The sequence below is a fragment of the Mytilus galloprovincialis genome, chromosome 10 (genome assembly GCF_965363235.1).
Source record: "Mytilus galloprovincialis chromosome 10, xbMytGall1.hap1.1, whole genome shotgun sequence".
NCBI lineage: Eukaryota > Metazoa > Mollusca > Bivalvia > Mytilida > Mytilidae > Mytilus > Mytilus galloprovincialis.
In genome coordinates, this window is record NC_134847.1 from 35,479,144 (window position 1) to 35,491,684 (window position 12,541).

General features: G+C 33.1%; 2 long non-coding RNA genes across 2 annotated transcripts in view; both read right to left on the reverse strand.

The window, feature by feature from the left end:
* The window catches only part of LOC143047461 (uncharacterized), a 54,008-nt gene extending 53,513 nt beyond the window's left edge, over positions 1–495 (reverse strand). The window contains exon 1 of the long non-coding RNA XR_012969562.1: positions 440–495. This is a non-coding gene — a long non-coding RNA (uncharacterized LOC143047461). The remainder of the gene's footprint in view (positions 1–439) is intronic.
* LOC143047462 (uncharacterized) overlaps positions 1–12,541 on the reverse strand; it is a 233,588-nt gene that overhangs the window by 170,273 nt on the left and 50,774 nt on the right. The window lies entirely within an intron of this gene.

Genomic DNA, 12,541 nt, shown 5'->3' on the forward strand with positions numbered 1-12,541 from the left:
TGAAAATTTCTTTTTATTTTATAAAGGTTAAATCAAAGGTTTCATTTGGATGTCATTCTCTTTCCCGTACTTTTTTGTTTATTTTTTTATTACGGGAAAAACACATTGAAAAAAAAATAAAGGTATATTTTTATTGATATTAAAATAAAATATATTTACATTTGTATGCATTGTTGTTATAATTACGCGGGAACAATAAAAAATAGTCCACAACAATCGAAGCGTACAATAACAAATAGTTGAAATAGGCAACATTAGTAAGGCATTCAACGTGTTCTAACATATCTCACAAACAACTGAAACGAAAGTTGATCAAAATAAAATAAAAAAAGGAAAAAATAAACAACCCTGCTACATAGTTATAGTATGTGTGTTTGTGTGGATGTCTGTGTAGAATGAGACTGTAATGTACAGAGATAAAATGATACAAATTACATACCTAATTTAGTCTTATGAAAAGAACGTTTCTGTGGGAAAGGAAGATAAATAGTCACATGATTTAATGTTTGTAAGCCACAGGATATAATTCTATAAATAAATAGATTAATGTTGTAAATATACACTAAGTCAACAACAGACTATATGTATCACATAACTGATGAACCTGGGTTCGGTTTTATATCGTATCATGGTTTTATATAACTTCGTTTATCAGATGATTTGAAAAAAGTTCGTTTATATGTTTCCATTTTTCATATTCATTATCAAGATATCAGAGGGTCCTTCATTTATATAATCGCTTGTTTTTATTCCATTTTTCTCTTTCTTTTTCTTTAATCCTTTGTATTTCTGCAAATCATTATAATACTTTTTTTTCGTTGTGATATGTCCCCTTTTCTATCAATCCATTCTATGATTTCTTTCCTTTTTGAATAATCATTTATATAAAGAAATATCTGACCATTTAATTTTTTGTTCGTTATTGAGATTACACTTTTTCACTATGTACATGTATAAGTATAAGAGTGTGAAGTTCGGGTTACAAAACTCACGAAAGGCTGACCTTGGAAGAATTTTGGGTTTTAATGTGCATAATGATTTTTTTTTCTCGTTTTGCTATCTTTTTGTGAAAGTATATCTTATCAGTACAATTACATTATATCATATCAGCAAATTTTCGCCTGTACTTTGGGTGTTGATTAAATTCTAAACAGGAAATAGAAAGATTATCAGTCAGGCTTCTTCACAACAGTCATCTAGCTATAACTGTATATCTTAAACATTGTTAATCATTGGATTTACTCTAACGCTGTTTTATTGTCTCATATTATTAATATTTCACTAAACGATTTTGTATGCAAAGTACGTAGATTTCATTGGGTCGTATCATTAGTTTAGACATTTGAAACATCGTGTGTATCTTCTGTTTCGTATTCGTTTTGTTTGAGCAATCAGACTATTTATTCAAATGAGGCGGACCTAATACAAAAGCATCTTGAAAGAAATGGAAGGAGAAAAAATCATTCACTGAGTTCACGTTCCGCTAAATAATGTTATCCTCTCCACAAAACACCTCAATATTTGTTGACTATGTTGAAGACATCTCTCCCATTTAAATGAAAATAAAAGATACAATATATACACTTAATTCTGCTTTAGATTGACTTTCATCTGGAAACAATAATAGTCGGTCAAAAACAAAATTATACTACAAAAAAGATAATTTCAGCCTCAAAATTATACATTTTATATGTTGATGTAGAACCATCTAAGGAGCCCCTGGATATGGAAGTTTTTATGTCCTTGTTGATACGATTTTCCAGAGACTTCATTTCCTATCATGATAACCTTGATGAATAGATATTACTTTCAATGTTGTACTGTCACAAGGATTTTAAGTGATGAGGTTAAAGTTATCTTTCGAAAAATGTGCAGACGACTGCATAGGGTGGTTGATTGTTATGGAATATCTGTTTCACAGACGACGACGAATATGACCCAATTATCGTTTTCTTTCATTCCAATGTGGCATCACACAATTAGACTTATCACCGAGTGTGTTTTTAAATGAACAAGACATATAGATCAGGATGTGCTTACCCTTCCGGACTTGAATGTTTTCCTCGGGTTCGTGTTGCTCTATCATAAGATTTCATTTTCTTGTTATTGTTTTTTTAATACTGTTGTTTAGCGTTTGGTTGTTAGTTGACATGGTGTCGTCAGAATGTCATCAATTAATTTAAGTGTTTCTTTGGAAATGTTTGGTATCTTCCGCCCTTCTTTAAGAAAAATTCATCATTAACAGTGTGTTTACAATTTGATATGTCTCTACTTATTGAAAAGTAAAATAAAAAAAAATACTGAACTCCGAGGAAAGTTTCAAACGAAATGATACCAGACTGAACACCAGCAAACTACTTTACACGTACTCTACAATGTTTCTATAAAAAAAAATAGCGAAAGTATAAAAAGTCAAGACCAAACGGCCGAACATGATAAATATTGTAGAAGTTGAAATAAAAAATAAAAATCGACTTATGGTTGGAGACATTTATATTAAATTAGGCAGTCAAAAATACATGGGTGTTCCTGCTTAAGTAGTGGCACTTGCTGCGTTGATATTTGCAAGTAGATGTTATAAGACAAAGAATATCATAATCTAACTATTTTCTTTAGGTAAATATATCAAGTTTTTAATAGAAAACTATAACAAACATAATTTAAGCACATAGAGTTAAATTGGTAAAACACATTGATCCATCTCCTTTAAAGCCTGTAAATAAAGGTGTAAACTACAGATATTTATATTATGTTCCATGTCACAAGTACATGTAGTTATACAAGTAGTCAACTTTCCATTTCTGTGTAGCAACATCCCAACGGCACCAGCATATGGAGTATATGTGTCTCAATTGATACGTTACTCTAGAGCTAGCTCAAAGTACGTTGATTTTGTTGAACGAGGAATACTGCTTTCTCAAAAGTTGCTAAAACAGGGATATGAAACAATCAAATTAAGGTCATCACTCAAGAAATTTTACGGTCGCCATCATGAGCTGATTGGTCATTATGACAAAAGTGTGTCAGAAATCATATCTGATATTCTTTCTCAGTCATAATAACCTTCCATCATTAAAGAACTGAACAAAGAAATAACATGACGGGTGCCGTATACGGTGCAGGAAATGCTTACCCTCTCGGAGCACCTGATTTCACTCCCGGTTTTTAGCGGAGTTCGCGTCTACGTATTTTTGAACTTTGCAAAAGTTCCATCAGTGATCAATGGAGACCTTGTGGCAATACAACTACACGTACAGATAATTATATTAAATTATCAATTTGAATATGACGCATGCTTATTCTAACATATATAGTGCAACTAGATTCGTATATTCAGAAGTGATCAGGGTAAAATAACGTTTTTGCAAAAGAGTTTTAGTTTATTATTTAGTTTGGTCATAAAAAATATATATTCTTCACAGTTGCAGACAAGACGTACCAACGGACGGTAGGACGTATGAAAGGGTGTCCAAATCGCTTTATACAGCATGCAATATACATGTATATTTTTTTTCTTTTAGTAGTGAGGTTGCTCTCTGCCAGATTTGTTTTTCGTTGATTGTTTTGTGCATCAATTGTTTTTTACTTTTTCGTATAATTTCTCATGTTGCCATGCCGGACCTAATAAGCTTACTATTTTTTGTTGAAGGTTGTACGGTTAAAAATGTACCTATATGTGTTACTATGTTTTTTCATTGAGTTAAGACTTCCAATTAATAATCATAATGTGTCTATCTATGTTGTAATGTAAGAATATTGTTTCAGAAAAAGGAGAAAATTTGGTACCATCAAAACGTTTAATCCCGCTGCAATTGTTTGCACCTGTCCTAAGTCAGGAATCTGATGTTCAGTGGTTGTCGTCTGTTTTTTGTGGTTCATAAGTGTTTCATTTTTCTCGTTTTTATATTGATTAAACCGTTGGTTTTACCGTTTGAATAGTTTTACACTAGTATTTTTTGGGCCCTTTATTGCTTGCTGATTGCATTGGCGTGAGCCAAGGCTCTTTGTTGAAGGCCGTACCTTGACCTATAATGGTTTACTTTTATAAACTGTTACTTGGATGGAGAGTTGTCTCATTGATACTCATACCACATCTTCCTATTTCTATCTATAGTAATTTACACTTTTTTCTATAGACTCTGGTTGATTGATGTCCTATTTTCAATCACTCAAGTTATTCTCATTTTTACAGTTAAAAGGAAAGATGAAATATTGCTTAAAACTTACAAAATTCAAGATGAAACGATATTCGATATTGTAAATATAACGAAATTTGATGAGACTGTCATCAATGTGACAGGTTTAACGCTTTAAAACCAGGTTTAATCCACCATTTTCTACATTTGAAAATGCCTGTATCAAGTCAGGAATATGACAGTTCTTGTCCATTCGTTTTTGATGTGTTTTGTCATTTGATTTTGCCATGTGATTATGGACTTTCCGATTAGATTTTTTTCTGAGTTCAGTATTTTTGTGATTTTACTTTTTTCGACCGTGTTAATTTGGTGTATGTTTAAGGTAGCAAATACAAATCGGGGATGGTCGATTGATCATATGAGGCTTTAAGCTGATATGTAGTAATTATATGATCATGGTGACTGTCTACTGTTGGAAAATATCGAATATATATCCTTAAATATAGAATTAGACTTATCACCGAGTGTGTTTTTCCATGAACAACATGACATATAGATCAGGATATGCCTACCCTTCTATAATTAGAATGTTGTATTTTGGGTTCGTGTCTCTCTGTCATAAGATTTTTTTTTATGTAATTGTTGTTTTTAAATACTGTTGTTTGGCGTTTGGTCGTTAGTTGAAATGGTGTCGTAATTTTTTCATTAATGAATTTGAATATTTCTTTGGAAAAATACTGCGTTTATTGATAATTCATCGTTTACAGTGTGGATTCACATGATGGTTAATACTTAGACAACAGGAACCGCTACCATTACCAACACAACATTCCTCGCTTTTATTGGAGTCCATAAGATTTCCTTTGTTTACATTGATATGTCTCTACTTATTGGATTTACCAAACTGAACAATGCTGAACACCAGGAAACTACTTTCGACATTCTCTCCAATGTTTCTATAAAAACACATAGCGAAAGTATCAAAAGTCAAGACCAAAAGGCCGAACATGATAAATATTGTAAAAGTTGAAATAAAAAATAAAACTCGATTTATGGTTGGAGATATTTATTTTAATGAGGCAGTAATAAACACAGAGGTGATCCTGCTTAAGTAGTGGAACTTGCTGCGTTGTAAATGTAAAAAGTAAATCTGATAAGACAAAGAATATCATGACCTAAATATTTTCTTTAGGTTAATACATCAAGTTTTTAATAGAAAAAAATGTAACAAACCTAATTTATGCATATAGAGTTAAATTTAAGTCTAAGGATTTGAAATTGAAAATAAAATAAATAAAAACAAAAAGTAAATCATCTTTTAACAATTTATTGAGTATTTGTATATAATCGTGGCAGCTACATATATAGTTTGTTATATGAAACTGCCCTTGGAATGTGTTTATTATTTTCATTTTGTCCATATATAAGTTCAATATCTTTAGAGTTAATGTTTACCAAAATAAATGTGCGCTTTCATGCTGTTTATTCACTGTAGGGTTCAATGCAATTAACTTCCTCGAAATAAAAAGAAGATCCCAATACCAACAATCATGATCATCAAATTGGAAAAATACATGGATCCATCTCCTTTAACGCCTGAAAAAAGGTTTAAACTACAGATAATTTTGTTATGCTCCATGTCACTGGTACTTTATTTCACCAAAGTTTAAATTTTAGAAATCTATCAAGTAGTTTTAAATTTAGGTGAAAAAATGAACTCTGAAGAGAGACTTCAAACGTCTAAGGAAAAGGCGTCTTATGCTTTTCATGCATATCCTTCATGCAAATCAACACTTATTTAAATGTTAAATCGGAAAAAGAACCCCATCGGTAAATTAAGACAAGTTTGGTATCTTATGCCAATATGGTGGTGGTAAATTAAGACAAACATGTTCAGAATTGGGTCGTCCATGCGCTTCAACATCTTTTGTTTTGTTGCCTTGTTTGCCCTTTTGATTAAAGAGCCACTAGTTGGTCTGTTGTAAACGAAATGCGAGTCTTGCATACACATTATTAATTCTAGTGTCCTTGCTGAATTTATCAGATATATCGTGTTGGTCAACTAATTCGTGTTGGTGACCATGACCATAACAAATAGTCGACTTAATCCGTTCTTTTTCATTAGTCTTTCGGGACAGTTTGCATGTACGTAGCATATCCCTTACAATGAAGCCTGCATTCTATGAATATGCAGGAACGTTCCTAATAACTTTAAATATATAAACGCTATAATAGTGAATGATACTTTACATGAACATGTATATCAATAAAAAAACTTATTCAGTCAGTAGCGGCGCGCCATACATGTCTATAAGAGGAAGATGTGATGCAACTCTCCTCAAGAGACCAACTTACCAAATGACATAGAAATTAACAACTATGGGTCAACCTTCATCAATGAGCAAAGCCCATGCCGCATAGTCAGCTATAAAATCCCCAGAAATGACAAATGTAAAACAATTCAAACGAGAAAACTAATAGCCTATTTTACATACAAATAATAAACGAAAAATAAATATACACTGCTAATTTTGCATACATGTAGATATTATTTCTGAACTTAAAGTCTGTAGTACTGGAAATTTACTTTTAATATTTAGTACTATTTCTTTACTTTAAAATTATTGTACTATATACGTACCTGTATGTTACAGTACTTGATTTGTACTTAAATTTTGGTACAGAAATAATACCAAAAGCGATCACAATATTCCATGTTTGAAATAGACATACTTGCAAAATGCTAAGAAAGTAATGGTGTATCCAAAAATATGTAATACTTAAATTTCAAGTATAGATCAAGTACTGTAAAAATACTGGAGTTGATTTCACAAAAAAACTTGCGACTAAGATTCATTGTAAATATACTGAATTGTTCATGTTTTTTTTTCGTGAAATCGACTCCAGGTATCTTACTATTACAATAATTTGAAAGTAACAAAATAGTACTGAATATGAACAGTAGATGTCCAGTACTACAGATTGCTGGTACAGAAAAAAGTACCTATGCAAAAGTAGCTCTAGTCCTTGTTTATTCATTCTGAACTGTGTTTTTAGCGTTTAACAGACTTCTTCAAATTAAACCGTTTGTTTTCTCTCTAGTTGTCACCCCAAGGGTGACTGGGGTATAGAAATATGGTCACTTGGTCTTCTCCCGACCGGCAGTAAAACGCTTGCTGAAGTGGGGCGTCCGTTTGGCTGTGCGGGATGTATCAAGTTCGCAGTCACGTCCGGTCAGAAGGGGGACGTTAAATCCGATGCCTTGTGTAAAGAGAGTGCCACGCTCTTTGCACGTTAAGAAACCTTGCAACAACTCTTTGAGGGGTCCATAGGTGGCCTGTTGCAAGGCAAAATGTCTGTCCCTATCCAATATACCCTCATTTTCCAGTGGCAGTCCAAATTTCCCCGACCATCAACCTAGATGGCCTCTATTACAACAACCTACCTATTGTATTTATTGTAAACTTGTTCTCGTCCTGAATATGCATGACATATTTGCCACTGGACGTTAATCAACCAACAATCAATCAATCAATATCTAGTTGTTTGTCTGACATCTCCTTTTATTCATATGAAACTGTCATTGACATGTTGTTCAATGGGTTGCTGTCTCAAATACGAATGACAGACATATTATATTGCCTATATGGAACTGTCCTTAGATCAATTTTGTAGATGGGTTGCTGTCTCATATAAGTGAACCCGAAGTCATCTTTCAATTTATTCAAATTGAACTACCTTTGGAAGGGTTAATCGTTAATAAATACAAATATTAACAGACATCTTTAACAGTTCGAAAAACATCTCACATAACATGTTTAACCCAGTTGATTTTTTTGCTCCTGTTCCAAATCAGAAGCCTCTGGCCTTTGTTAATATTGTATGTTGTTTTTTTTTTAATTTGAGCTCATTCATATGTTTTAAAGTTAATTGTTACGTCTATTATCACTAATCTAGCACACATTAATGTTAAGGGGACAGCTGAAGACAGCCTCTGGGTTCGTGATTTTCACTCTGTGTTGAAGACTCATTGGCGGCATCCAGCTGTTTTTCTGCTTTGATTGGGATGTTGTCTGTTTGATAATACGTTGCCGATGAGTTGCTATCTAACATGATTACACGACATCTTCCTTCAATCATATTTACATCTCTTTGTTTATTTCGTCTATTATCAACGAACTGTCTTTCAGTACATTTTTTTTATTTTTGTTTGGTCTTACATTCGTAAACCTGACACCTTTTATTATTCATAAATATAGTAAATTTTTCGTCACCTCGATTTTGATGATACTTGTTTTCTCACTTGCCAACAGTTTATCCACCATCTTCTTGACCTTGTTGTATTTGAGCTTAATGTCTGTTGGTGTATCTTTGGTGTATACTGTCGTTGGGTTTTCGTTTTATTAATACCACATAAAACGTTGGAACAATTGTCTTTATTTTGAAATCTTTCGATCCGTCAAACTTGAGTACTGTTATTGTATCGTCGTTCTAAGATAATACCATCCTCAACCAGGAAGCATTGAACAGTTTCGGACATATGACAACACTATATTGATACGTTTCTGTAATGTTAATGTCAGATTTTCGAAATCTCTGGTTGGAGGAGTAACCATAATCGGGGCTTGTTTGTTCTTCCGTTTCTTAACGAAAAAATCACATGAATCAGAACTGACACTAATTTCTCAAAATTTCTGCACGTTTGCTGTTATTTGCTGTAAAGACTCGTTAATCTGACCTGAAATATTGACTTGGTTTGTTGAGCCACTTGTGGTACTCGATTGATTAATTTTTTGAGAAAATATAAGTATTGTTAATCATGTATATTTGTAAAAGAAGATATGCTACGTCTGGGTAAAAAATGTAGCCTCGCATAAGGTCCTCTACAGACGTCTAATCTATTGATAATTGGGTTCTTCAGCCTGTCCAGAGCCTGACGCGATTCCATTGCATTTAATTTCCCTATTCCTGTCGCACTTGGATGCATATTTCTTCATCTAGCACGTATTTACGCCTTCACTTGGCTCTTTTCCTCTGAGTGGGAGAATTACAGGTGACCATATCAATATATAACTAAATTGCTCTCCTGAGCGCAGCGGGATACGATCGCAGATGTCCAACCCTGAAAAGGTAGGACCAAAATGGACACAATATTCACGCTTGATACAGGTCTAAATCCTGATTTTTGACACATAATAGGTATCTGACACAGAATTACTGTAGTCAAAGAACTTACAATTGATTATATGATTTGAATTTATATTCATAGTTTTGCTTTAGTGCAATACACTATGTTGTTGCGAATTGACCCCCCCCCCCTTCCAAAAAAAAAGAAAATACTATGCTGTTGATTACTAGCTCAAAATTATTTTTTTTTTAGAAATTTTCTTTTATTTTCTGAAATCTGAAATGAAAAATATGTCCCTCTCCATTATTTTTCACCTCCCCCTTTCCCTTATTCCAAAAAAACAATATTCCCTCAAGATATGGTCAGTTCCTCAATTCGAATATTTCTAATTAATATCAATTTATAGTAACTGCTGAGAATAAATTGACAGATAATATCCTCAAGGCAACCATAATTTACAAGCAGTGTTATGGAGGTAATCAAACAATGTTCTTTAAAATAGATTTGGATTACCTCCCTTACACTGCTTTTAAATTGTCTCAATTGTCCTTTAACCAGAAAAGCCCTTGTTTTCTCCTTTTTTGTCCATAACTCCTAAATGGCATGGTTTGAGCCATAACACCCTAAAGACAATCCTTACAATTCCGTTGTAGTATGGAAACTTGTGGAATAATGTCAGAGAGATGCATACACTCTAACACAAGTGATTGTCTAGACACTACAAAATGCTTATTTAGGCCGTTTGTTTCCCCCTTATACCTAAACAGTTGGGACCATTACCGCCGAAATCAATCACAACCTTCCTTTAGTGGTTATAACATGTATAAGCATTGTGTTAAAATTGTATCGATTTCTATTTACTTATACAAAAGTTATTATCCGGAAACCATCTGTCTTTGGCCGACGCTGACGACGACGACGACGACAATGTGAAAGCAATATACGACCTCCTAAATGATAATGAAACCAAATATCCTTATTGACAATCAAGCCACATCTCCTTATTGATAAGGAAATCGCATATCTTTATTGACAATCGTGATTGCCTCTCCTTGATATCAATCATAACCATATTTTCTTAAGGACAATCGTACAGCGCGTTTTATTCATATTGATTCTTTATATCATGTTGTCATTAAGCCATATCTAGTCATTAAGAATCATTCTTATTTACAATCAAACCACATCTTACTATTTAGATATTTTCAATCATACAACACTCATTATTGACAATCATACCTCATCTCCTTATTGAAAATCATACCACGTTAACAAATTAAATGGACATTCACATGACGTCGCCTTATTGACAATCATACCACATCTCACTATTGACCATAATACGACATCTCCTTATTGAAAAACATACCACATCTTCTTATTGAAAATCTTACCAACTTTCAGCATTGACATTCATATCACGTCACCTTATTTCAATCATACAACACTCATTATTGACAATCATACATCATCTTCTTATTGAAAATCATACCACGTTAACAAATTAAATGGACATTCACATGGCGTCGCCTTATTGACAATTATACCACATCTCACTATTGACCATAATACGACATCTCCTTATTGAAAAACATACCACATCTTTTTATTGAAAATCTTACCAAGTATTGACATTCATATCATGTCACCTTATTGACAATCATACTGCATCTCAATATTGAAAATAAAAGTAATCTTCTTATTGACAATCATACTACATCTCTTTATTGAAAATCATATCACATCTTCTATAGACATTCATATCACATCTCATTATTGACAATCATACAACATTTTCTAATAGACAATCGTACCGCATCTTTCTATTGACAATAATACCACCTCTTCTCTTAGAAACTCATAGTACGTAGTCTTATTGACAAATCTCCTTATTGATAATTATGACCGAATATCCTTAATTGACAATCAGGACCGAATCTCCTTATTGACAATCAGTCCGAAACTCCTTATTGACAATCATGTCCATATCTACTTATTGACAATCATGACCGAATTTCCTTATTGACAATCATGATCAAATCTCCTTATTGACAATCTGGTCCAAATCTCCTTATTGATAACCATGACCAAATTACCTTATTGACAATCATGACCGAATCTCCTTATTGACAATAATGTCTAAAGCTCCTTATTGATAATCATTACCGAATTTCCTTATTGACAATCATGTCCGAATCTCCTTATTGATAATCACAAAAACGTATTTAATGCGTATTGATTATTTTTCTTATTTTACATTGCCTAACTTCCTCATATACGCACTACCAACATCTTCTTTATCTTCCTTATTGCCAAATATGTCCAAATCTCCTTATTGACAATCATGCCCGAATCTCCTTATTGACAATCATGTCCGAATCTTCTTATTGATAATCATGTCCGAAGCTCCGTATTGACAATCATGACCGACAATCCTTCTTGATATCATACAACGTAGTTGGGTATTGATTAGTTTTATTATTTTGACATTGCCTAACTGCCTCATGTACGTAATACCGACATCTTCTTTACTTAAATTGAAAGTCTCATGTTAATTTTGTCATTAGTGTGATGTCTCGTATACGTGTAACGCATTTCCTTGTTTATTTTTACTGAACTGTCTTTTTAACAGACATCTTCAAATTAAGGGGGAAGAACTGGTATATGGGAGACAACTTTTACACATGTATTGAAAGTCATTAGTGTGTTTTAACATAGCAGTAAATTGAACAGTGATCAATCATTTATGTTGTTTACATTTGGCTGTGAGAATGATGCAGCCAGATCCAGTAAGCTGTACATGTTTGACACTACCAAACATTAAACTAAAGAACATCTTCTTTCAATGATATGAATGAGAAGGTAGAAAATTATCATTCTTACTTAAAACGCGTTAAAAAAAAACCACCAATGAACTGAGTCTGAGGAGTTCTGAAGCAACTATACTGACTAAAAGACCTTGTGGTACAGATGGGTGCACTCCTAACCTGTACAGCAAGTTAACTTGATAACCAGTCATTTGGACTGGTCAAAGTTAACCTGTGACCGAATATAGGACTGCTCTGACCAGTCCTAGGACTAAAATCTAGTTAACTTGAAAAGCGGACTTGGACCTAGGACTGTTTTTATGTCTGCCAAAAAGTTAACATAGAAACAGGTCCGCTATTGATATAAGTTAACTTCGAACCAGTCCTGTCATAAGTTAACATAAGTTAACTTCGGAACCAGTCCTGTCATAAAGTTAACATAAGTTAACTTGGAAACCGGTCCTGCCACA